Below are 27602 nucleotides of genomic sequence, written 5' to 3'. Positions count from 1 at the left end.
ATTCCCAAAGCTAAATGCACACACAGAGACAAAAAAGGTATGTATCTTCTTGTCTAACTCCAGGGAAGATGTTAAATAAGCTAATTTCCCAAAATGTTGGAGTTCCCCTTTAATGTGCACTGTCCCTGGGTAAAAATGTTGAATAACATAACTTACTTAACCCCTCAGGAGGACGAAAATAGCAGCGCTGCCCAGCAGCACAAGCGGGTGCCAGCGATGGTCACAGCGAGCGCTGACAATGAGGAGCCAGGGAGGAGCCAGTCCACGGTAAGCAGCCAGCCCAGGGACTACAGATAAACTAGCTAATTCTGGCACATTTACATGATTGATGTGGAAATGCACTATGTTTGTTAAAGGGGAACTCCAACATTTTGGGAAATTAGCTTATTTAACATCTTCCCTGGAGTTAGACAAGAAGATACATACCTTTTTTGTCTCCGTGTGTGCATTTAGCTTTGGGAATAGACGCTCCGTTAGCATAGCTTAGCTTCATCACTGGAAGTGAGGCAAATCCGTAGCCTTACAGTGTATTGCAAGGTCTGACATTGACCAAACTTGATATGCATGACCTTGGTGGGCTCTAGGTCAACTCCTGAAAAGGGGGTCAATGTCAGACTTTGCAATCAAAAGTTAGGGGGCTAATAACCCTTGCCATAATTTCAGTGCGCCCCCTAACTGCCCCCTAACTTTTGATTGCAAGGTCTGACATTGACCCCCTTTTTCAGGAGTTGACCTAGAGCCCACCAAGGTCATGCATATCAAATTCTGTCAATGTCAGACCTTGCAATACACTGTAAGGCACTGTAAGGCTACGGATTTGCCTCACTTCCAGTGATGAAGCTAAGCTATGCTAACTGAGCGTCTATTCCCAAAGCTAAATGCACACACAGAGACAAAAAAGGTATGCATCTTCTTGTCTAACTCCAGGGAAGATGTTAAATAAGCTAATTTCCCAAAATGTTGGAGTTCCCCTTTAATGTGCACTGTCCCTGGGTAAAAATGTTGAATAACATAACTTACTTAACCCCTCAGGAGGACGAAAATAGCAGCGCTGCCCAGCAGCACAAGCGGGTGCCAGCGATGGTCACAGCGAGCGCTGACAATGAGGAGCCAGGGAGGAGCCAGTCCACGGTAAGCAGCCAGCCCAGGGACTACAGATAAACTAGCTAATTCTGGCACATTTACATGATTGATGTGGAAATGCACTATGTTTGTTAAAGGGGAACTCCAACATTTTGGGAAATTAGCTTATTTAACATCTTCCCTGGAGTTAGACAAGAAGATACATACCTTTTTTGTCTCTGTGTGTGCATTTAGCTTTGGGAATAGACGCTCCGTTAGCATAGCTTAGCTTCATCACTGGAAGTGAGGCAAATCCGTAGCCTTACAGTGTATTGCAAGGTCCGACATTGACCAAACTTGATATGCATGACCTTGGTGGGCTCTAGGTCAACTCCTGAAAAGGGGGTTAATGTCAGACTTTGCAATCAAAAGTTAGGGGGCTAATAACCCTTGCCATAATTTCAGTGCGCCCCCTAACTGCCCCCTAACTTTTGATTGCAAGGTCTGACATTGACCCCCTTTTTCAGGAGTTGACATAGAGCCCACCAAGGTCATGCATATCAAATTCTGTCAATGTCAGACCTTGCAATACACTGTAAGGCTACGGATCTGCCTCACTTCCAGTGATGAAGCTAAGCTATGCTAACTGAGCGTCTATTCCCAAAGCTAAATGCACACACAGAGACAAAAAAGGTATGTATCTTCTTGTCTAACTCCAGGGAAGATGTTAAATAAGCTAATTTCCCAAAATGTTGGAGTTCCCCTTTAATGTGCACTGTCCCTGGGTAAAAATGTTGAATAACATAACTTACTTAACCCCTCAGGAGGACGAAAATAGCAGCGCTGCCCAGCAGCACAAGCGGGTGCCAGCGATGGTCACAGCGAGCGCTGACAATGAGGAGCCAGGGAGGAGCCAGTCCACGGTAAGCAGCCAGCCCAGGGACTACAGATAAACTAGCTAATTCTGGCACATTTACATGATTGATGTGGAAATGCACTATGTTTGTTAAAGGGGAACTCCAACATTTTGGGAAATTAGCTTATTTAACATCTTCCCTGGAGTTAGACAAGAAGATACATACCTTTTTTGTCTCCGTGTGTGCATTTAGCTTTGGGAATAGACGCTCCGTTAGCATAGCTTAGCTTCATCACTGGAAGTGAGGCAAATCCGTAGCCTTACAGTGTATTGCAAGGTCTGACATTGACCAAACTTGATATGCATGACCTTGGTGGGCTCTAGGTCAACTCCTGAAAAGGGGGTCAATGTCAGACTTTGCAATCAAAAGTTAGGGGGCTAATAACCCTTGCCATAATTTCAGTGCGCCCCCTAACTGCCCCCTAACTTTTGATTGCAAGGTCTGACATTGACCCCCTTTTTCAGGAGTTGACCTAGAGCCCACCAAGGTCATGCATATCAAATTCTGTCAATGTCAGACCTTGCAATACACTGTAAGGCACTGTAAGGCTACGGATTTGCCTCACTTCCAGTGATGAAGCTAAGCTATGCTAACTGAGCGTCTATTCCCAAAGCTAAATGCACACACAGAGACAAAAAAGGTATGCATCTTCTTGTCTAACTCCAGGGAAGATGTTAAATAAGCTAATTTCCCAAAATGTTGGAGTTCCCCTTTAATGTGCACTGTCCCTGGGTAAAAATGTTGAATAACATAACTTACTTAACCCCTCAGGAGGACGAAAATAGCAGCGCTGCCCAGCAGCACAAGCGGGTGCCAGCGATGGTCACAGCGAGCGCTGACAATGAGGAGCCAGGGAGGAGCCAGTCCACGGTAAGCAGCCAGCCCAGGGACTACAGATAAACTAGCTAATTCTGGCACATTTACATGATTGATGTGGAAATGCACTATGTTTGTTAAAGGGGAACTCCAACATTTTGGGAAATTAGCTTATTTAACATCTTCCCTGGAGTTAGACAAGAAGATACATACCTTTTTTGTCTCTGTGTGTGCATTTAGCTTTGGGAATAGACGCTCCGTTAGCATAGCTTAGCTTCATCACTGGAAGTGAGGCAAATCCGTAGCCTTACAGTGTATTGCAAGGTCCGACATTGACCAAACTTGATATGCATGACCTTGGTGGGCTCTAGGTCAACTCCTGAAAAGGGGGTTAATGTCAGACTTTGCAATCAAAAGTTAGGGGGCTAATAACCCTTGCCATAATTTCAGTGCGCCCCCTAACTGCCCCCTAACTTTTGATTGCAAGGTCTGACATTGACCCCCTTTTTCAGGAGTTGACATAGAGCCCACCAAGGTCATGCATATCAAATTCTGTCAATGTCAGACCTTGCAATACACTGTAAGGCTACGGATCTGCCTCACTTCCAGTGATGAAGCTAAGCTATGCTAACTGAGCGTCTATTCCCAAAGCTAAATGCACACACAGAGACAAAAAAGGTATGTATCTTCTTGTCTAACTCCAGGGAAGATGTTAAATAAGCTAATTTCCCAAAATGTTGGAGTTCCCCTTTAATGTGCACTGTCCCTGGGTAAAAATGTTGAATAACATAACTTACTTAACCCCTCAGGAGGACGAAAATAGCAGCGCTGCCCAGCAGCACAAGCGGGTGCCAGCGATGGTCACAGCGAGCGCTGACAATGAGGAGCCAGGGAGGAGCCAGTCCACGGTAAGCAGCCAGCCCAGGGACTACAGATAAACTAGCTAATTCTGGCACATTTACATGATTGATGTGGAAATGCACTATGTTTGTTAAAGGGGAACTCCAACATTTTGGGAAATTAGCTTATTTAACATCTTCCCTGGAGTTAGACAAGAAGATACATACCTTTTTTGTCTCCGTGTGTGCATTTAGCTTTGGGAATAGACGCTCCGTTAGCATAGCTTAGCTTCATCACTGGAAGTGAGGCAAATCCGTAGCCTTACAGTGTATTGCAAGGTCTGACATTGACCAAACTTGATATGCATGACCTTGGTGGGCTCTAGGTCAACTCCTGAAAAGGGGGTCAATGTCAGACTTTGCAATCAAAAGTTAGGGGGCTAATAACCCTTGCCATAATTTCAGTGCGCCCCCTAACTGCCCCCTAACTTTTGATTGCAAGGTCTGACATTGACCCCCTTTTTCAGGAGTTGACCTAGAGCCCACCAAGGTCATGCATATCAAATTCTGTCAATGTCAGACCTTGCAATACACTGTAAGGCACTGTAAGGCTACGGATTTGCCTCACTTCCAGTGATGAAGCTAAGCTATGCTAACTGAGCGTCTATTCCCAAAGCTAAATGCACACACAGAGACAAAAAAGGTATGCATCTTCTTGTCTAACTCCAGGGAAGATGTTAAATAAGCTAATTTCCCAAAATGTTGGAGTTCCCCTTTAATGTGCACTGTCCCTGGGTAAAAATGTTGAATAACATAACTTACTTAACCCCTCAGGAGGACGAAAATAGCAGCGCTGCCCAGCAGCACAAGCGGGTGCCAGCGATGGTCACAGCGAGCGCTGACAATGAGGAGCCAGGGAGGAGCCAGTCCACGGTAAGCAGCCAGCCCAGGGACTACAGATAAACTAGCTAATTCTGGCACATTTACATGATTGATGTGGAAATGCACTATGTTTGTTAAAGGGGAACTCCAACATTTTGGGAAATTAGCTTATTTAACATCTTCCCTGGAGTTAGACAAGAAGATACATACCTTTTTTGTCTCTGTGTGTGCATTTAGCTTTGGGAATAGACGCTCCGTTAGCATAGCTTAGCTTCATCACTGGAAGTGAGGCAAATCCGTAGCCTTACAGTGTATTGCAAGGTCCGACATTGACCAAACTTGATATGCATGACCTTGGTGGGCTCTAGGTCAACTCCTGAAAAGGGGGTTAATGTCAGACTTTGCAATCAAAAGTTAGGGGGCTAATAACCCTTGCCATAATTTCAGTGCGCCCCCTAACTGCCCCCTAACTTTTGATTGCAAGGTCTGACATTGACCCCCTTTTTCAGGAGTTGACATAGAGCCCACCAAGGTCATGCATATCAAATTCTGTCAATGTCAGACCTTGCAATACACTGTAAGGCTACGGATCTGCCTCACTTCCAGTGATGAAGCTAAGCTATGCTAACTGAGCGTCTATTCCCAAAGCTAAATGCACACACAGAGACAAAAAAGGTATGTATCTTCTTGTCTAACTCCAGGGAAGATGTTAAATAAGCTAATTTCCCAAAATGTTGGAGTTCCCCTTTAATGTGCACTGTCCCTGGGTAAAAATGTTGAATAACATAACTTACTTAACCCCTCAGGAGGACGAAAATAGCAGCGCTGCCCAGCAGCACAAGCGGGTGCCAGCGATGGTCACAGCGAGCGCTGACAATGAGGAGCCAGGGAGGAGCCAGTCCACGGTAAGCAGCCAGCCCAGGGACTACAGATAAACTAGCTAATTCTGGCACATTTACATGATTGATGTGGAAATGCACTATGTTTGTTAAAGGGGAACTCCAACATTTTGGGAAATTAGCTTATTTAACATCTTCCCTGGAGTTAGACAAGAAGATACATACCTTTTTTGTCTCCGTGTGTGCATTTAGCTTTGGGAATAGACGCTCCGTTAGCATAGCTTAGCTTCATCACTGGAAGTGAGGCAAATCCGTAGCCTTACAGTGTATTGCAAGGTCTGACATTGACCAAACTTGATATGCATGACCTTGGTGGGCTCTAGGTCAACTCCTGAAAAGGGGGTCAATGTCAGACTTTGCAATCAAAAGTTAGGGGGCTAATAACCCTTGCCATAATTTCAGTGCGCCCCCTAACTGCCCCCTAACTTTTGATTGCAAGGTCTGACATTGACCCCCTTTTTCAGGAGTTGACCTAGAGCCCACCAAGGTCATGCATATCAAATTCTGTCAATGTCAGACCTTGCAATACACTGTAAGGCACTGTAAGGCTACGGATTTGCCTCACTTCCAGTGATGAAGCTAAGCTATGCTAACTGAGCGTCTATTCCCAAAGCTAAATGCACACACAGAGACAAAAAAGGTATGCATCTTCTTGTCTAACTCCAGGGAAGATGTTAAATAAGCTAATTTCCCAAAATGTTGGAGTTCCCCTTTAATGTGCACTGTCCCTGGGTAAAAATGTTGAATAACATAACTTACTTAACCCCTCAGGAGGACGAAAATAGCAGCGCTGCCCAGCAGCACAAGCGGGTGCCAGCGATGGTCACAGCGAGCGCTGACAATGAGGAGCCAGGGAGGAGCCAGTCCACGGTAAGCAGCCAGCCCAGGGACTACAGATAAACTAGCTAATTCTGGCACATTTACATGATTGATGTGGAAATGCACTATGTTTGTTAAAGGGGAACTCCAACATTTTGGGAAATTAGCTTATTTAACATCTTCCCTGGAGTTAGACAAGAAGATACATACCTTTTTTGTCTCTGTGTGTGCATTTAGCTTTGGGAATAGACGCTCCGTTAGCATAGCTTAGCTTCATCACTGGAAGTGAGGCAAATCCGTAGCCTTACAGTGTATTGCAAGGTCCGACATTGACCAAACTTGATATGCATGACCTTGGTGGGCTCTAGGTCAACTCCTGAAAAGGGGGTTAATGTCAGACTTTGCAATCAAAAGTTAGGGGGCTAATAACCCTTGCCATAATTTCAGTGCGCCCCCTAACTGCCCCCTAACTTTTGATTGCAAGGTCTGACATTGACCCCCTTTTTCAGGAGTTGACATAGAGCCCACCAAGGTCATGCATATCAAATTCTGTCAATGTCAGACCTTGCAATACACTGTAAGGCTACGGATCTGCCTCACTTCCAGTGATGAAGCTAAGCTATGCTAACTGAGCGTCTATTCCCAAAGCTAAATGCACACACAGAGACAAAAAAGGTATGTATCTTCTTGTCTAACTCCAGGGAAGATGTTAAATAAGCTAATTTCCCAAAATGTTGGAGTTCCCCTTTAATGTGCACTGTCCCTGGGTAAAAATGTTGAATAACATAACTTACTTAACCCCTCAGGAGGACGAAAATAGCAGCGCTGCCCAGCAGCACAAGCGGGTGCCAGCGATGGTCACAGCGAGCGCTGACAATGAGGAGCCAGGGAGGAGCCAGTCCACGGTAAGCAGCCAGCCCAGGGACTACAGATAAACTAGCTAATTCTGGCACATTTACATGATTGATGTGGAAATGCACTATGTTTGTTAAAGGGGAACTCCAACATTTTGGGAAATTAGCTTATTTAACATCTTCCCTGGAGTTAGACAAGAAGATACATACCTTTTTTGTCTCCGTGTGTGCATTTAGCTTTGGGAATAGACGCTCCGTTAGCATAGCTTAGCTTCATCACTGGAAGTGAGGCAAATCCGTAGCCTTACAGTGTATTGCAAGGTCTGACATTGACCAAACTTGATATGCATGACCTTGGTGGGCTCTAGGTCAACTCCTGAAAAGGGGGTCAATGTCAGACTTTGCAATCAAAAGTTAGGGGGCTAATAACCCTTGCCATAATTTCAGTGCGCCCCCTAACTGCCCCCTAACTTTTGATTGCAAGGTCTGACATTGACCCCCTTTTTCAGGAGTTGACCTAGAGCCCACCAAGGTCATGCATATCAAATTCTGTCAATGTCAGACCTTGCAATACACTGTAAGGCACTGTAAGGCTACGGATTTGCCTCACTTCCAGTGATGAAGCTAAGCTATGCTAACTGAGCGTCTATTCCCAAAGCTAAATGCACACACAGAGACAAAAAAGGTATGCATCTTCTTGTCTAACTCCAGGGAAGATGTTAAATAAGCTAATTTCCCAAAATGTTGGAGTTCCCCTTTAATGTGCACTGTCCCTGGGTAAAAATGTTGAATAACATAACTTACTTAACCCCTCAGGAGGACGAAAATAGCAGCGCTGCCCAGCAGCACAAGCGGGTGCCAGCGATGGTCACAGCGAGCGCTGACGATGAGGAGCCAGGGAGGAGCCAGTCCACGGTAAGCAGCCAGCCCAGGGACTACAGATAAACTAGCTAATTCTGGCACATTTACATGATTGATGTGGAAATGCACTATGTTTGTTAAAGGGGAACTCCAACATTTTGGGAAATTAGCTTATTTAACATCTTCCCTGGAGTTAGACAAGAAGATACATACCTTTTTTGTCTCTGTGTGTGCATTTAGCTTTGGGAATAGACGCTCCGTTAGCATAGCTTAGCTTCATCACTGGAAGTGAGGCAAATCCGTAGCCTTACAGTGTATTGCAAGGTCTGACATTGACCAAACTTGATATGCATGACCTTGGTGGGCTCTAGGTCAACTCCTGAAAAGGGGGTCAATGTCAGACTTTGCAATCAAAAGTTAGGGGGCTAATAACCCTTGCCATAATTTCAGTGCGCCCCCTAACTGCCCCCTAACTTTTGATTGCAAGGTCTGACATTGACCCCCTTTTTCAGGAGTTGACCTAGAGCCCACCAAGGTCATGCATATCAAATTCTGTCAATGTCAGACCTTGCAATACACTGTAAGGCACTGTAAGGCTACGGATTTGCCTCACTTCCAGTGATGAAGCTAAGCTATGCTAACTGAGCGTCTATTCCCAAAGCTAAATGCACACACAGAGACAAAAAAGGTATGCATCTTCTTGTCTAACTCCAGGGAAGATGTTAAATAAGCTAATTTCCCAAAATGTTGGAGTTCCCCTTTAATGTGCACTGTCCCTGGGTAAAAATGTTGAATAACATAACTTACTTAACCCCTCAGGAGGACGAAAATAGCAGCGCTGCCCAGCAGCACAAGCGGGTGCCAGCGATGGTCACAGCGAGCGCTGACGATGAGGAGCCAGGGAGGAGCCAGTCCACGGTAAGCAGCCATGGACTACAGATAAACTAGCTAATTGATGTGGAAACTGACTTTGTTAATGTGCACTGTCCCTGGGTAAACATGTTGAATAACATAACTTACTTAACCCCTCAGGAGGAAGATGCATTGACGACCAGTGACGAAGAGGATGCGGAGCGCAAGGCCCCTATTCATAGCAGCAGCAGAGCGGAGAGTGAAATGGTGGATGCCACTATGATGCAGTATGACGATGTGGGTAATTGGCCAGTGAACTTGAATAGAGAGAGAGATCTGATCATTCGAAGAGGTCCCCAAAAGCTGAAGCCAGGATTTTGTTATCCGAAAAACAAAGAAAACAAAAGACACTTTAGCGAGGCTTTCTTAATCCGAAAATTAGCAAATGGGGAAACGAATGAAAGAAAGTGGCTTACCTATTCTAAGAAATTAGACAAAGCATTTTGTTTTTGCTGCAAACTCTTCAGCTTGAACAGTGCAACACAACTATCTGATAAAGGCACCAATGATTGGATTCATATAACTGCTGTACTGAAATCACACGAAACATCCCCAGATCATATCTCAAATGCATTAAAATGGAGAGAGGCAACAACACGATTGGAAACTAATACGGGCATAGATGCGTTGCAACAAAGGGAAATGAACAGAGAGAAAGCGCATTGGCAGGCCGTGCTAACCCGTATTGTTGCAGCTGTTCAATATCTGGCAGAACATAATTTGGCATTTAGAGGAACTAATAAGAAGCTTTATGATGAAAGCAATGGTAACTTTTTAGGCCTCATAGAAATGCTTGCCAAATTTGACCCAACTATGCAAGAGCATGTCAGACGAATTAAAAACAAAGAAACCCATCAGCATTATTTGGGATCTGAAATTCAAAATGAAATCATTCGTATCATGGCTGCAAACGTGAAAAATGTCATACTTAATGACACAAAGACTGCAAAATATTTTTCCATGATTCTAGACTGCACTCCAGATATGAGCCATCAAGAGCAGATGTCTCTTGTGTTGCGCTTTGTAAATATGAACTCCACTGAAGTGAGTGTGGAGGAACATTTTGTTGATTTTTTCGTGACAACTGACCAAACTGGGAAAGGACTGACGGCTTCTATCCTGGCTAAACTGGAGCAGCTTGGTCTCAATATTGCAGACTGCAGAGGACAAGGGTATGATAACGGTGCTAATATGAAAGGTCAGAATAACGGCGTCCAGGCTCACATACTCCGTCTCAATCCCCGTGCCTATTTCATGCCATGTGGTTGTCACAGCCTGAATTTGATGCTAGGAGACATGGCAAAATGTTGCCCAAAAGCAATGACATTCTTTGGTGTTATACAGCGTATATACACAATATTTGCCGCATCGGTTAAACGTTGGGAAATATTGAAAGCGCATGTTTCTGTCAATGTTAAACAGTTATCCGAAACAAGGTGGGAATGTCGGGTAGACAGTGTAAAAGCAGTACGCTACCAACTTAATAATATTAAGGATGCTTTGCTTGAAGTGGCAGAGAGCACTAATGACCCTAAAATTAAAAGTGAAGCCCAGTCTCTGGTCAACTATGAGCTTGAAAAATTTGAATTCATTCTGGCTATGATTATATGGTATGACATGTTGTTTGCTGTGAACACTGTGAGTAAGTCTATGCAGTCTAAAGATATGCAGCTGGACGTGGCTTTGTCTGACATTAAGGGACTGATAGATTTTTTCGTTAAATACAAAGAAACTGGATTTATCTCTGCAAAAATAACAGCTAAAGACATTGCTAAAGAGATGGATGTTGAGGTAGTATTCAGGGAGTCACGCGTCAGGAAAAGAGACTCGCACAATATCCCACTATCCGCAGAGCGGGTATTCGAAACGGAATATTTCCTCAAAATAGTGGATCAGGGCCTTGCAGCATTAAACTCCAGATTCAAGCAACTGCAACAGTTCGAGGACACATTTGGATTTCTTTTTAACCTATCTAAACTGAAATACATAGATGACACTGAACTTAAGAGAAAGTGTGAGGCTTTGAGCGCATCTCTGACAGATGGAGAGTCTAACGACATAAACGGAGAGGACATGTTCACTGAGCTGCGCCTATTGTGCGTAACGGTGCCAGAGGAAGCCAAGACTGCTCTGGAAACACTAAGGTTTCTGAGCAAGAGGAACGGGACCTTCCCTAACTGCGAAGTTGCCCTTCGGATTTTACTGACAATCCCCGTCACAGTTGCATCTGGGGAGCGCAGCTTCTCCAAATTAAAATTGATTAAGAACTATTTGCGCACTACAATGTCCCAGGAGAGACTGTGTGGACTTTCCATCCTCGCGATAGAAAAGGACGTTGTATCTACTCTGGATTATCAAGACATTATTTCAGAATTTGCTGCAAGGAAAGCCAGCAGGAAACTCCTCGCATAATTATCTGCGGTTTGTGACATCCGAGTGCTTATTGTTATTGTTGTCAATTATTCCGAGTCTGTAGTAGGCCTTATAGCTTATAGGCTACGTATATACGTCACTGGGGTTTCCCCGCCTTTATTTCCGCCCAGAGGAATTTCTATTCTACCTTGGATGGTTAATACAGCATAAAATGTCTTACCAGCGTTATTAGCTGCAGTGTGAGGAACAGGGGAGGGTCAGTTACTTAACCCCTCAGCCTCAGGAGCAAGATGCAATTAATAGCAGCACAAGCAGGCGACAACGATGGCGTCGATGGTCACAACGAGCCGTGAAGATGGGGATTAGGCCGTGCTAACCCGTATTGTCGCAGGCTCGCCGGAGTCACAGGCAGCCATTCAATATCTGGCAGAACATAATTTGGCATTTAGAGGAACCAATTCTAAGCTTTATGATGAAAGCAATGGTAACTGTGTACAGAGCCTAGAACTCTCTGCTGTGTACAGAGCCTGGAACTATGCTGTGTACAGAGTGTTAAGAACCAATAAGAAGCTTTATGATGAAAGCAATGGTAACTGTGTACAGAGCCTAGAACTCTCTGCTGTGTACAGAGCCTGGAACACTGCTGTGTACAGAGTGTTAAGAACCAATAAGAAGCTTTATGATGAAAGCAATGGTAACTGTGTACAGAGCCTAGAACTCTCTGCTGTGTACAGAGCCTGGAACACTGCTGTGTACAGAGTGTTAAGAACCAATAAGAAGCTTTATGATGAAAGCAATGGTAACTTTTTAGGCCTCATAGAAATGCTTGCCAAATTTGACCCAACTATGCAAGAGCATGTCAGACTAATTAAAAACAAAGAAACCCATCAGCATTATTTGGGATCTGAAATTCAAAATGAAATCATTCGTATCATGGCTGCAAACGTGAAATGTCATACTTCACTGCTGTGAACAGAGCCTGGAACTCTGCTGTGAACAGAGCCTGGAACTATTCTGTGAACAGAGCCTGGAACTCTGCTGTGAACAGAGCCTGGAACTCTCTGCTGTGAACAGAGCCTGGAACTCTGCTGTGAACAGAGCCTGGAACTCTGCTGTGAACAGAGCCTGGAACTCTGCTGTGAACAGAGCCTGGAACTCTGCTGTGAACAGAGCCTAGAACTCTGCTGTGAACAGAGCCTGGAACTCTGCTGTGAACAGAGCCTAGAACTCTGCTGAGCTACTTTCCTGGCATATACATAAAATATAGCCAACGCTATCCACCACACGTGAAAAAAAGCCTATTTGCCGAGAATGACTCAAGACAAGTGATAAACATTTTTAACACAATGTCGACGATGAGAGAACGCGATAAAGGACGGAAATTTGTCTCTGGGTATTTACAGCGAAACAAGGCAAAAAAAACTAATGTTCACTCATTCTCAGAGGGTCATTTGACAAATGTATTACAAAAAACACGGAAGCATCCCCTGCTGCTGCAGCCTGCAGGGCCTCGTGTACAGAGCCTAGAACTCTCTGCTGTGTACAGAGCCTGGAACACTCTGTGTACAGAGCCTAGAACTCTCTGCTGTGTACAGAGCCTAGAACTCTCTGCTGTGTACAGAGCCTGGAACACTCTGTGTACAGAGCCTAGAACTCTCTGCTGTGTACAGAGCCTGGAACACTCTGTGTACAGAGCCTAGAACTCTCTGCTGTGTACAGAGCCTGGAACACTCTGTGTACAGAGCCTAGAACTCTCTGCTGTGTACAGAGCCTGGAACACTCTGTGTACAGAGCCTAGAACTCTCTGCTGTGTACAGAGCCTGGAACACTCTGTGTACAGAGCCTAGAACTTAAAATCCGTTTTATTATTTGATAGTAATAGTATTGAACAGCGCAAGGCCCCTATTCATAGCAGCAGCAGAGCGGAGAGTGAAATGGTGGATGCCACTATGATGCAGTATGACGATGTGGGTAATTGGCCAGTGAACTTGAATAGAGAGAGAGATCTGATCATTCGAAGAGGTCCCCAAAAGCTGAAACCAGGATTTTGTTATCCGAAAAACAAAGAAAACAAAAGACACTTTAGCGAGGCTTTCTTAATCCGAAAATTAGCAAATGGGTAAACGAATGAAAGAAAGTGGCTTACCTATTCTAAGAAATTAGACAAAGCATTTTGTTTTTGCTGCAAACTCTTCAGCTTGAACAGTGCAACACAACTATCTGATAAAGGCACCAATGATTGGATTCATATAACTGCTGTACTGAAATCACACGAAACATCCCCAGATCATATCTCATGCATTAAAATGGAGAGAGGCAACAACACGATTGGAAACTAATACGGGCATAGATGCGTTGCAACAAAGGGAAATGAACAGAGAGAAAGCGCATTGGCAGGCCGTGCTAACCCGTATTGTTGCAGCTGTTCAATATCTGGCAGAACATAATTTGGCATTTAGAGGAACTAATAAGAAGCTTTATGATGAAAGCAATGGTAACTTTTTAGGCCTCATAGAAATGCTTGCCAAATTTGACCCAACTATGCAAGAGCATGTCAGACGAATTAAAATCAAAGAAACCCATCAGCATTATTTGGGATCTGAAATTCAAAATGAAATCATTCGTATCATGGCTGCAAACGTGAGACATTTCATACTTCACTGCTGTGAACGGAGCCTGGAACTCTGTGGAACTATTTTTTTTCCTGTTCCTTCCTTTATATATTTAATTTATATTATAACTTTTTCATTTAAATTATTAAGAGTCTTGTCATTATTATTATTGCTGTATCTGTCCTGTGATGTCTTGTTTTATTGTTGTGTTAACTATTGTGCTGTGTCTTGAGTTTCATGTAAAAAAAAGGAAAATTAAAAAAGGATTTGATTGAAGAAAAACAAAACCCAGTGTCAAGGCTTCATTATAATAATCAAACATGTAACATGTGTGTACAGTTTTTCTCAATTGCTTTGGTGCATTTTTCTGATCAGGATTAAAGTTCTCATAACTGTTACATAGTTCAACCTCCACAACATCATAGTAGCAGTTTCTCATTCCTCCGAACAAATTGCAAATGCTTTTGGACATGCATCAATTGCTTTCATATAATTCTCTGCTGTTATATAACATTATCATTTGCTTATGTCATGTCAGTCAAAATGAACTATACTTAGTTATGAGTTATGACTGCTGAATAGCCATTCCCTATAAAACTAATGGTCCTCTTGAGTCATTACCTACAAAAATGTTGAACTAGTTGTCAAAATCTGTCAATTGTGGTTGAGGGAGCAATACAAAGCGCTGTTATAGAGGATGACTATCTTTAATATGAGTGCTCAGGGGAAATTAAATATGCATGAAACAATTGTACAATGTGCCATTTGACCGGAACAGCGACAAGAGTGAAGGACACCTGGCTGTCACCAGTATAATGTACAGGTAAAACATGTATGTGCTAGTGTTCTATCCTCTAATGTTCAGTGCTGTAAACTACATGAACTGTGCTATTATTTAAGAATACGTTGACTATGCAAAAATATATATATATATATTTTATAAAAAAAAAAAAATAATAAAAAAAAAAAAAAAATAATAATATTTTTTTTTTTTTTTTTTTTTTATAGGGGGGGGGGGGGGGGCTCGCGCTTAAATCTCGCACAGGGCCTCGCATTTCTCCCAGGCGGCCCTGCACGCATGGTCCAGTGACGGACGGCAGTAGTATAGTACACCAACGGAAATATTAAAGTTACACGTTGACCTATAATTCCGCCAAAGGATAATAAAAAAAACCCAACTAATGCTATGTTAAATGCTATGTAAACAGCATTGTTTTCAAGGATTAGAGAGACATTTGTGATTGACCTGTGATACAGTCCACATTACAGTTCTACTTTTGTTTTGATGTGAAAAGTGATGCTGCATAAGAGGACTGCATTTAGCACTGACTGAGAAAGTACATATTACAGTTCTACTTTATAAAATGCTAATTGTAAATATGTTTGGCAATGTTAATTAATAGGAGAAGGTCCACATTACAGTTCTACTTTTGTTTTGATGTGAAAAGTGATGCTGCATAAGATGACTGCACTTAGCACTGACTGAGAAAGTCCACATTACAGTTCTACTTTTGTTTTGATGTGAAAAGTGATGCTGCATAAGATGACTGCACTTAGCACTGACTGAGAAAGTACACATTACAGTTCTACTTTATAAAATGCTAATTGTAAATATGTTTGTCAATGTTAATAATATGAGAGTCCACATTACAGTTCTACTTTTGTTTTGATGTGAACTTAGCACTGACTGAGAAAGTACATATTACAGTTCTACTTTGTTGGACCAAAGCATTGCATGTAATTAGAATACAGGCAAATAAAAGTAATTTAGTTTAAAGTACAATCTTGGCTGTCTTTTTCTCTCAACGCTTCAATAGGTAGATGACTAAATGTAAATGTAAAATCAAATTTTAACAGATTGCAGAATGTGTACAGTACAGTCCAGCTCAATACATACAATTGTTAAGGGGGTGCAGACCTGAGAAATACTTTCATCTTGTTTACATCAGGGTCCCCCAACAATTAGCATTTCAATGGTGTGTGTGGGGGTTGCCAATCGAATGTCACACCTACACAGGCTAGTCACTCTACCCCCCTGTTGGGATGGAGGGAGAGACGAGACAGACTATTTTCAAGTTTAATGTACATTAGATCTCTTGTTTTCGAGACTATTCTATTGGCTTGCCTTAGAGTAGCCTGTTCATACATAGACTGCAGGGATGGGTGACCTTTCACCCCTATGATCTTCCATGCGGTCTGCATCAGACGGACCAGTTTGGACTTTAATTGTACAGACAGGTTACCAAACCAAGCTGTAATACCATATCTGATGAGACTCTCTAATACAGATTGGTAGAAAAGTAACATACATTTTGATGGAAGAAGAAGTAAAAAATTAGAATTATGGTTATGAGATAGAGTCAGAAACAGGAGAAAAGCTAGTATGCAAATTACAGAAATCCCTATACGGTCTAAAGCAGTCAGGCAGAAACTGGAATGCTCTGTTACATGCATATCTCACTGAGAATGGTTTTGAACAAAATCCTGCTGATAACTGCCAATACACAAGGGAAAAACAAAATGAAAAAGTGATTCTAATTGTATTTGTTGATGATTTAATCATTGCTGGTAACAATGAGGAGGTTGTGAAAGGTGTCAAAATTATGCTTGCTGAGAGGTTTAAAATGAAGGATCTGGGAAAATTAAAACATTTTCTAGGGATTGATTGATTGATTGATTGAAAACTTTATTAACAGATTGCAGAATGGGTACAATACAGTACAGCTCAATACACACAATTGTTAAGGGGATGCAGACCAGAGAAAGACTTTCGTCTTGTTTACATCAGGGTCCCCCATTTTCAATTCATCAGGACATATATGACATACATGACATACAGATAGTCAGTACTGCTACATCTATACATTTATGACATACCAGATTTGCAAATACAGTACTGTTTGTGATACAGAAGGAGTCAAGAAAAGGGAGTATATACATTTGACGTAGAAACTGTACATTGGAGGAGGTTGGGTGGGGGTCAAAACCAGCCACTAAGCTACAACTGAAGAAGTTTGCTCAGTATTTGTTTGGCACTTAGTTAGAGTGAAAGAAAAGCATGGATGTGCCAATATGTTTTTTTTGTTGTTTATTTTGTATTGCAGGCCAAAGAGGGAGAATATATATATATATATATTTTTGTTTTGTACCACAATAAGCTAAGTTCGAGTGGGGGTGTTAAATATATTATTATTATGTGCGCCCTTGCTCATTTGTGTTCTACAGAGGGCGATGTAGTAAATCCAGTATGTGACGTCACTGACGTTTCCTTTCCATTCCGGTCTATTATTTGTGAATGATTGTTGTTGATATATATAGCGGCACATTTCGCCGTTCTGAATGAGTGAACTCAGCTGTAACATTACTTACTGACTGTGGATCGCTCGTGCTATCGCGCAACGTGATTGGTTGTTTCAAAGTGGATCTGGGAAATGAAGTGTGGATTCGCGCAAAATGAATTAATATATATATATACATTTAATAACGTTAATTTTTAATCGTTGGGCATGGGGGGAGGTATCAAGTCTTTTCAAGTCAAGTGAAGTTGCGTAGCAACAACAGACAAGAAGTTGACTCAGAATAACTCGTGTACAAATACCGATATGCCCTACTTTGTTTACTTGTTTATTGCACAATGTCGCTCTATTGGTTGGATTCTTATTATATATTATTACTATTGTATTATGCACATCGTTGCGGGCAATTTCATTTTATAAATAATAAAAAAAAATATATATATATTAAACAGGCTGGGATTCGAACCCCGGGCGTCAGCTTGAAAGGAATAACCTTAAACCACTAGACCACGGTACTAGACAAAATATATCCATTATAAATAGAGCCCACCTGGCACCTCCACTAGCTATCTACACAAAATATACACATTGACTGCTAATTCGACAAGTCTTAACGGTTTAATTATTTTATTCAGCAACATTGCGTACACAAACTTATTGTTACCAAGAAGCATTACACTAACGCTTTCTTTTGATGAAATGAATGGAAAAGAGAGCCGTACGTCGGCCATCTAATGAAGTTAGATTTGACACGTTTTAATATATACACTTTGACTGCTGAATTGACACGTTTAACTTATTCATTCTTTAATTCAGCAACATTCATTCATGCAGTCTGTAGACATACTGTAGGACGTTGTAGCATCCTATGAATGAAGTCACCAGCTGTAATGGAATTTAATGGAACTCGAGCTTAGTCCAGCGCGGAGCTCCTCCAATGAATGAACAAAAAGCCGGCGCGTCGGGCAGTTGTCACCAGCTGTATGAGAGCGCCCCCGCTGGTCATTGTTAACATTAACCATGCCAAACGACGTCATAACGGCAGGCAAACAGCTGTTCCAGGACTTTTCCCGGCTGTATCTGTATCTCCACCAGATCCCCCAAATCATTTTCACACATCCCCTCTTGGCCTCCGCCCATCCACAATCATCTCCTCCACCCCTCTCATCACCCCCCCCCCCTCCTCCGATCTTCTCACATGTCCAAACCACCTGAGACGTCCATATCTCACCTTGAAATCAGTGGCCATTTCCCAAAAATCCCTGCAAATGTTCTAAAAATTCCCCACGAGAGTATGCCCCTGCATGTTTTATGACGTCTGCCAATTGTGTCAAACTCTTTCTCTGAACCCCGACCCGCAAGATACAGGCTTACTGGCAGGGTCAGGGTTTGTGGCAGAGTCAGTTCACTGGCGGAGTCGGGGTCCGGGACGCGAGGTTATGACCACACGAGATTAAGACATTGTACACAGCGTGCCGAACGCCCTCCCCACCGTTCAGCGGGTGGGCCGTCGGGGTACTGTTTTAGCAGTCAGCCCCTCTAAGCACTCCTGTGTAGTTCACAGTCCTCCGGGCACGGTTCGAGTCATGCTCTTGCTCACGGTTCGGCCTGGGTTAAGGGATCACCCCCTCTTTTGGAGTGGTTGTCTACCCGGTATGCCAGCTGACTCCATGGGATTATGAGGGAGAGCCTCCTCAGAGAAGTTCAGACCCTCCTCAGGGAGTTTTTCAGAGCCTCCTCCTCACAGAGCCTCCTCCTCAGGGGGTCCTTGCGGCGTACCAGGCGGAGAAAGGCCTTCACCTGTTGTGTCCTGTCCGATGCGCTGGTGTAAAGGGTGGTGTCATGAGTAAACGCCTGGAGAGGTCTCGATGCCACGGCCTCATTGACCTCACCAGGTCCCTTTGGTCAGGTCCTAGCTCCTGGACTCGGTGGCACGCCTGCCTTTGAGTGGTCCTCCGCGCCCCGCTAAGGCTTCACTGGTGGAGTCAGGGTTCGGAACCCCGACCCCATGAGACGCCTCGTGGGCAGAGTCTGGGTTCAACAACCCCGACCCCATGAGGTGTGGGAACGGTAACACAAGCTTATTAAGCTTGTAGCGAGCGGGACGCGCGGTGTGGTAGATGCAGGTCCTTTTTCTACTCACCATTTTTTGGGTGCCGTCGCCTTTTTTCACACAGTCGGTGTCTTCCCACCCCCCCCCCCGACCCCCACCCCTCACTAGGAAGGCCCGGGCCGGACCCTCCCCAGTGTTATGATGGTTGTAAAGGGGACCTCAAGCGAGTACATTTGTCGGGCTCTCCACGTCCTGCTCCGCTCCTGTGTCCCAGCAGAGCAGAACGTGAAGCAAGAACGAAATGTAACAAAGGTTATCCTATAACCCTAGTTACATGAGTTCTTGTGAGCGGTTTGCTCCTCACTCACTGAGGACCCCTGACTGTCTTCCGATGAAGGTCAAGAAGAAGCACGGCAAATGAAGGTGCATGTAGCGAAAGCTTACAAGGTTACAATAAGTAACAAGGTAATATCCCAGCAGAGCAGAACACTCACAAGAACTCATGTAACTAGGGTTATGGGATAACCTTCGTTACAAGAAATGCACAAAATAATTTTTCCTTTTCCTGTAAAATCAACTGAAAAGTTGCATACTGAAATGGCACACATTGTATAACTATTTTAATGAGAGAACAGTCCAGTGTTTCCCCTGAAAAAAAATTCAGCAGCGGTGCTGCCCTCCCGGAACTTTTAAATGCATCAATCTGGTGCACTTTGAGAGCAAAATAACCAAATCTACTAGACTGCAGTGCTTTCTCCCTGCAGCCTTTTCCTCAGGTCAGTCTTTTACATTAAGCACCCCCCACAGCCCAAATGAAATGATAAAAACATATATATACATATATATATATTTTTTTTTTTTTTCTTCATATAAATTTTTTTTAATAGTCTAGTTCATAGCAGCGGTGGCCCTAATTCAGCAGTGGTGCAGCGCATATAGGGGAAACACTGCAGTCAAGTCCATGCTATGCCACAAATTAACACACTAACATAATAAAAAAACAAGCAATACTCTCAGTAAGTAGTTAGGGCTGACCTTCGAATTTTGTTTTGGCATTCGAAGCTTCTGGCTTTTTTTTATGTTGTGGGACTTGTACAGCACTTTGTTCAACTTTGTTGTTTTTAAATGTGCTCTATAAATAAAGTGGATTGGATTAATTAATTAAATTAATAATGAGTCAGGAGCTGCGCTGCCTGCGCGGCTGCTCTCCGTTACACAGCCAACAACATTACATTACATAATTATCTTGCAACCTTCGTCTATAAAGCAAACAATTATATAAATATGTATATGTAGTTAACACATTAATTGCCAAAAACGAGTTAACTCGTTATTGCCCGCCATGCGAATATCGCTATGAGCTGGCAGACGGTCAACACCGCCCTCTACTGCCTTGCGGAGCTATTGCACTCCATTGGAAATGGGCTGGTGTGTTTTCTGAGCCGATCTGAGCTGTGGGGGCGGGGTTTATATACTCAGGCGAGGCAGGCCTTTACAACGATGGCATGGAACACTAACCCCGCCCGCCCGTCCATGTGTAACGCTCGGTAATGTCAGGGACAGGATCGCTGTGGATAACTGGAATGGCGATCAGAAAATTGGATTCTTTTTTTTTAATACATCAGAGACAAGGTAAGAACACTATATATAAAACCTTGCGTTGATCTGATATTTCTTTCTCCCGCGATCAAAGCTATCCGTGTGGACAGTGTTGTGCTTTCTACCGTTGGCTGCAGTGGGGGGGGGGGGGGCTTCCCCGCTACAAGGGCCATTTCATGTATGCATGAGGAGATATAATAATGATAATCTAGCGTTGATTTCAGGATGATTCGATAATCAGCCGAAAAATTACAACGTGATGACTGGATTACACTAAAATGCCTTTTTCTCGTCTTTTCCTGTAATTACTCAGAATCACCCAAACCATACTCATATTAAAAACGGTATAAAACGGAAATGTACGGATGAAAAAACAATCTGTTTTTGCATATTGACCAGAAGCAACTCACTGACAGTCGACAGCGTTATTAGATCCATAGCTATAAAATATAAAATATAGTTTTAGGACTCACAAGTTTCGCATTCTAAAACTATATCCATTGAATAAAGACCTGGCGCTGAAGGGGAATCAGCGCCCCCTGCTGCTGGCGGTCAATGTGTTAACACTTCCAGTGCCACACCTCTTACTCATCATTGGCGTCTCATGCCACCCATTAACCCCATGTAAACGCTCACCATGTTTGTAGAGCTAAATCTATATTCTATATTATAGCCATGGATTCAATATTATAGTCATTTGACACTGGGTTTGTTCCGGTCAAGATGCAAAAAATAAATATGCTACTGGAAAACGGACTTTGAGGCAATCATTAAATGAACAGAGTTAAAAATGATGACGCCCCTTTTTTTACCACGGTTGTTGCGGTTGTCTGTTCTCCATCCGTGGGTGCCTTGACACACCGCGGGATTGCGGTGATGCGGTTACCGTGACAGCCCTATTTGAAGCTTGGATTGGATTAATTAATTAAATTAATAATGAGTCGGGAGCTGCGCTGCCTAGGCGGCTGCTCTCCGTTACACAGCCAACAACATTACATTACATAATTATGTTGCAACCTTCGTCTATAAAGCAAAAAATTATATAAATATTTATATGTAGTTAATAGAGACAAAGTCAGAATTCGACTTAATTCTTTATTAAGACATGTTTTTATATGGGTCGGGAAAAAAAACTATAGAGAATTGTCAGTGCTGTAAAGTTTCAACCTTTTTAAATCTTAGACAAACGAAACACGTTGCTTTCATGAAGTAGTATATCATATTTCACTGCTTCATGTGAAACGCTGTTTATGTGAGAAATGGCAATTACTGGCAAATGGACAAGACAAGCTGAATGACATAATTCTCCAGGGATCGTTTAAATCTGTTGTTTTGGTGCATTAATTTAGTCTACGATAGTGATTGATAAAACAGCGAGATGGCGATCCCATTCAACTCAGTGTCAGCCGAAGTGAAAGTATCCACACTTGGCACCAATGAGCGTTTATGTACTACACAGTGAAGTGATCACCCTTCCTTCTTTTATAGTTTCCTAGTTGAGAAAAAAAAATATGTCTTGTTAAATAAACGAGGGCTCAGTCCACAGGTCTGTTGCTTGGTCATTGAATTGGGATGTAGCATTTTCAGGCCCAGTCCATCTGCTCTAACTGGGTGTCCTCCATCAGAATCTCTCCAGAGGTAAACTTCTGCCTTCCATCTTATCTTGTTTTATCTTCACCTTTTATTTCTTTGGAAAGCTTTTCTTGCATTTCTTTTTTAGATGTAGGGCTTGGATTTCTTCTTCAAATGCGTTTACCAATGTCCTTAACATCCGTCTTTGGCTGGCTACTCACACACTAACAACGCGTGACTCACAAGAGGAGTTTTCAAGGGGCAACATGCTGAACTGGACAGTGGAGAGGTGCTGAACTGAAAAGTCTAATTTCTCTCTCTCCAACATTCAATTATACAAAAACAAAGACTGAAACTGATATTTATCTAACTGCAATTCTGTATAAAAACAACAGAATACACAACATCATGGCAATCTTTGGAAGTGGGAATAATGGCTGGATGTACCATCTCCCCACTAGCCTTCACTATGGCAATGGAAGTGGTCATTCGAGCTTCCAAGTGGGTTGTGGGAGGAGAACGTCTGCAATCTGGACAGCGTCTACCTCCTATTCGCGCCTACATGGATGACATGACCACCTTGACCTCAACCATAGCATGCACCAAACGTCTGCTGGGAAAGCTTCATGCCAACATTACATGGGCACGGATGAAGTTCAAACCCAGCAAATCCAAGAGCATATCCATCGTCAAAGGAAAACTCGTGGACCAGAGGTTCCACATCAAGGATACACCCATTCCTTTGGTGTCAGAACTGCCAGTCAAGAGCCTAGGGCGATGGTACAACGCAAGCCTCAAAGACTCGGACCAGAATGATCAGCTGAGGGAAGAAACCATCAAAGGCCTTGTCAGCATAGACAAGACCTTGCTCCCTGGAAAGCTGAAACTCTGGTGCCTGCAGTTTGGATTGCTCCCCCGCCTGATGTGGCCTCTAACGGTCTACGAGATCCCCATGACCAAAGTCGAGAAGCTGGAGAGGACAGTCAGTTCATACATCAAGAAGTGGCTTGGCCTCCCGCGTTGTCTCAGCAACATCGGCTTGTATGGACACAGGGCCCTGGAATTGCCCGTCTCTAGCCTCATAGGAGTTTAAATGCACCAAAGTGAGGCTGAACATGACCCTGACCGAGTCTCAAGATGAAGTGATCCGAGCGGCTGCTCCCAGACTGGCAACTGGGAGGAAATGGATCCCATCTGAGGCCGTACAGCAAGCAAAATCTGCTCTCAGGCATGGAGACATTGTAGGACAGGTGCAGCATGGAAGAGGTGGGTTTGGACTTGGGACAAGTCGACCCACATGGCACAAGGCAACATCAACCCAGAGGAGAAAGCTGGTGGTGGCTCAGGTTCGGCAACAAGAGGAGGCAGACAGATGCGCAAAGGCAGTCTCACAGTCCAAACAGGGCCAATGGACTAGCTGGGAAAACCTGGAGCATCGTAAGCTCACATGGAAGGATCTTTGGGAGATGGAAGGAAGCCAAATCAGCTTCATCATCAGAGCCACCTATGATGTTCTCCCCACGCCCAAGAACCTAAACCAGTGGTTTGGAGAAGATCCTTCTTGTGCGCTTTGCCAAACCCCCGCAACACTGAGGCACATCCTCACCGGCTGCAAAACCAGTTTGTCCCAAGGGCGCTACACCTGGAGACACAACCAGGTCCTAAGACAACTGGCAATCACCCTGGAAGGAAGGAGAACTACAAACAATGCCCTCCCTCCCCCAATGCCTAGACACTCAAACACCACTTCTTTTGTAAGAGCAGGACAGCTCCCAGCAAAGCCATCTGCAAGAGTGGAGGCAACCCTCCTGGACACTGCCCGGGACTGGAGAATGCAGGTTGACTTGGACCAGAAACGAATCTTTCCGCCTGAGATAATTACAACTAACCTCAGGCCGGACCTGGTCTTGTGGTCAACCTCCCAGAAGTCTGTATTCATTGTGGAACTAACTGTACCATGGGAGGCTGCAGTTGGTGAAGCATATGAACGTAAACGACTGAAGTACTCCGACATAGCAGCCGAGGCAGAACAACGTGGCTGGCGTGCCCAGGTGCTTCCGGTGGAGGTTGGTTCTAGAGGATTTGTTGCCATGTCCACAACCAAGCTTCTTAAGGGGATGGGATTGCGAGGACAGGCGTTCCGACAAGCTGTCAAAACACTGTCAGAGGCTGCCGAACGAAGCAGCAGATGGCTATGGATTAAGAGAAAGGACCCCAACTGGGCTGCAAAATGAGGGGTAAAAGCAGAGGGGGGCACACGTGGGACGCCAGGTGTTGCCGTTGAGCCCTTCGGAGGTGTCGTGGGCCTGTCAACGAAACACCAATGAAGGAGGGTGCCCACCTGAAGACCCCAGTGAAGCTTTTACCACTACCCCATTCAAAAAAGTGCTGATTATCTAAGGCAGGGATCGGCAATAGGCGGCCCGCGGGCCGACATTGGCCCGCCAGCAATAATTTCTGGACCGTCAGATTATTTTGAGAATATGATATTTATTTTACGCGCAGGAAATATTCACTCGGGACACCAGGGTGTCTTTTATTGTGAAGCTGTATCTATCTACCGGCAGTCATCAAAAGCATGTCTGTCACTATAGCCAATTGAAATGCTAGAAATGGTCACGTGGACTGGGAGAACCAATGGAATAGTCCCACCGGGTCGCATGTCTATTTTCCTAACGCACTTTCACTTCCGCGTTCGAGATGGAGCGAGTAACAAAATGTGTTAAAAAAACAAAACAAACATCTTTTGCAACGGGGAAATATAACGCTTCTTTTAATAAACAGGAGCCATACTTAAAATACGGGTTTATCGCAACAGGTCTGTGATTCTTGCGTGCCGAGCCGACGTCCTCTCTGCATAATATGTGGCGGCGACAACAACAACAGCAGCGAGGCAATGATGACAACTGTGTTCAAGTTGGCATATAAAGTAGCTGCATTCAACGGCAATCTGGAATTGGAGGGCGGCGAGTGGATATGTGACATGTTTCAAACATTAGCAGGGATTTTGGAGGACTTAACAACAAACAAGGTATGGTGAGTCGTGTTTTCATGCATTCTGTCTTCTGATCTGTTCATCACGCGCCGCGGTGATCTGCAACAGCTGAATGGATGAATGAATGAAAACTTTATTTAACAGATTGCAGAATGGGTACAATACAGTACGGCGCAATACACACAATTGTTAAGGGGATGCAGACCAGAGAAAAACGTTTGTCTTTTTTCACTATATTAAATTAGCCATTGTTTTTTATCCTGGCCCGCCAAGCAATGGCTTGGGGGAAATCTGGCCCGTGGCCAAACCTAATTGCCGACCCCTGATCTAAGGGATTGTAATATCTAGTCCTATAAGCTCAACTAACAGAGAACGTTTAATTCTCGTATCATGCATTTTACTAAATGTACTTGCCAATTGGCAATATATTAATATTGTGTGGACCAGATGGTAAGCTTTGCCGCGGGCTGCCAGTTGACATTGCATGACCCAATAGATCCACAGTCACTCACTCACTCACTCAGTTTCCTCATGAAAATCTGTCCTCATGCTCTGTCCCCTCTATAACACTATGGGTCCTTGATGAAAGAGTAACACAACCGTCCATGTGGAGGGTCTAACAAACTTTGAAGTGGACAGGAATTCAACGGCGTGTGTCAAGCTAGCAACAACAATAAGAGTTCCGGTCAGAATCTTTCAAAATAAAAGCTGCAACAAATATGTATTTTCCGCTTCTTCTGGATGATAATATAATTCATTGTCGTTTTTCTTAAAGCAATGTCATCAGTAGAGGAATTTCAATCAATAAACCTACATTTTCTCACAGCGGGTACAGCGGAAATTATTTTTAAGAAATTATTTTTAAGAAAGTAAGCAGGCTAAGTTGTTGCATGAGATACAAATATACTGGAGCAAAGGAAGGAGAACGAGAGAAAATAAAGATATGAAATAGAAAGTAACATACTGATATCCTGATGGTCTGTGGGCTCCTCCTTCAGCACAGTGGAAATATCCTGATGGTCTGTGGGCGCCTCCTTCAGCACAGTGGAAATATCCTGATGGTCTGTGGGCTCCTCCTTCAGCACAGTGGAAATATCCTGATGGTCTGTGGGCTCCTCCTTCAGCACAGTGGACATATCCTGATTGTCTGTGGGCTCCTCCTTGGGTGGGTCTAGCGGGTCCTGAGCCTCTTCCTTTTTAATCATCAGTAGGTCGCTGGGTGGATCTGGGACAGAGGAAGACAGACACTAAGTATTTATATTGTGCCAGTATTATTAATTACGTATATTCATACTCTAGTGGTCCAGGGTTTTTCCTGCATAGATCAATTCCCAGGCAGCCTCCATACAAATAAATAAAATAAAGTGTAATCCTTACTATCAGAAAAGCCCAGTCCTCAGTGCCTGAGAGCAACGGTCTAATGTACATTCATGAAAGACAATGTAGTTGCTTTGATGAAAAATATACACAAGCAAATTATAAGAAATAAATAAAACTTCAAATGAGGCAAGTTTAGCGGCTGGGTGGCGCAGCGGACATTGCGCTTGTCACCAACGCAAGAGACACCGGGTTCGAATCCGGCTGTCGGCCTTGCCTCCGGCTTGGACCGGCCGTCATACTAACTCAATTGGCAGAGTTAGCGGGTGGAAGTCCATGGGTGGTAATCTGGAGGTTGTGGACAGCGACTCCTACAGGTCGGTTGGGGGACGCCTGCACAGCAGAGACAGGAAATGGCGGGGGTAGTGTGAGCCTCCCACATGTTACACCTCGCCAATGAGAGTCCGCGCTGGCAGGTGAAAAGATGTGACAGGCTGCCTCCTCGTGTATCGGAGGGGACACGTGATGCAAGGCCTCTATCCTCCCTACAACCGGCCAGTGGGGGGCATATGCGAGCAACTTTCAAGACAGGGGAGAATTGTCACAGCGAAATTGGGATGGGAGAAAAAATAGTAGAAAAAGTGGATAAAAAAGAATTGGCAAGTTTATATATCGTAAGGTTATCCTATAACCCTAGTTATACGAGTATAGCGAGTGCTCTGCTCTATTTAGAACTATCCCTTTATCCACTCTAATAATTAATAACTTTCTCCAGATGCACACACCTATTTACCTCCGCCTGGCCACACCCACATCCGCTCCTATATAAGCGGGGTCGTGGCCACACCATCAGCTCCTTCCCAAGTCTTTCACCACCAAAGGCGAAGACCACGGGGTCCTCAGTGAGTCAGAGCAGAGCGCTCG

General features: G+C 43.8%; 1 long non-coding RNA gene across 1 annotated transcript in view; it reads right to left on the bottom strand.

Annotated features, from left to right (window-relative positions):
* The window catches only part of LOC311238264, a 58544-nt gene extending 32083 nt beyond the window's left edge, over window positions 1–26461 (bottom strand). The window contains exon 1 of the long non-coding RNA XR_014620342.1: window positions 26326–26461. This is a non-coding gene — a long non-coding RNA (uncharacterized lncRNA). The remainder of the gene's footprint in view (window positions 1–26325) is intronic.
* Window positions 26462–27602: the final 1141 nt, after the last annotated feature.

This window comes from Notolepis coatsorum (genome assembly GCF_963971535.1).
Source record: "Notolepis coatsorum genome assembly, chromosome: 12".
Lineage (NCBI taxonomy): Eukaryota > Metazoa > Chordata > Actinopteri > Aulopiformes > Paralepididae > Notolepis > Notolepis coatsorum.
The sequence above is the reverse complement of the archived record's forward strand: the minus strand, read 5'-3'. Positions and strand labels throughout refer to the sequence as shown.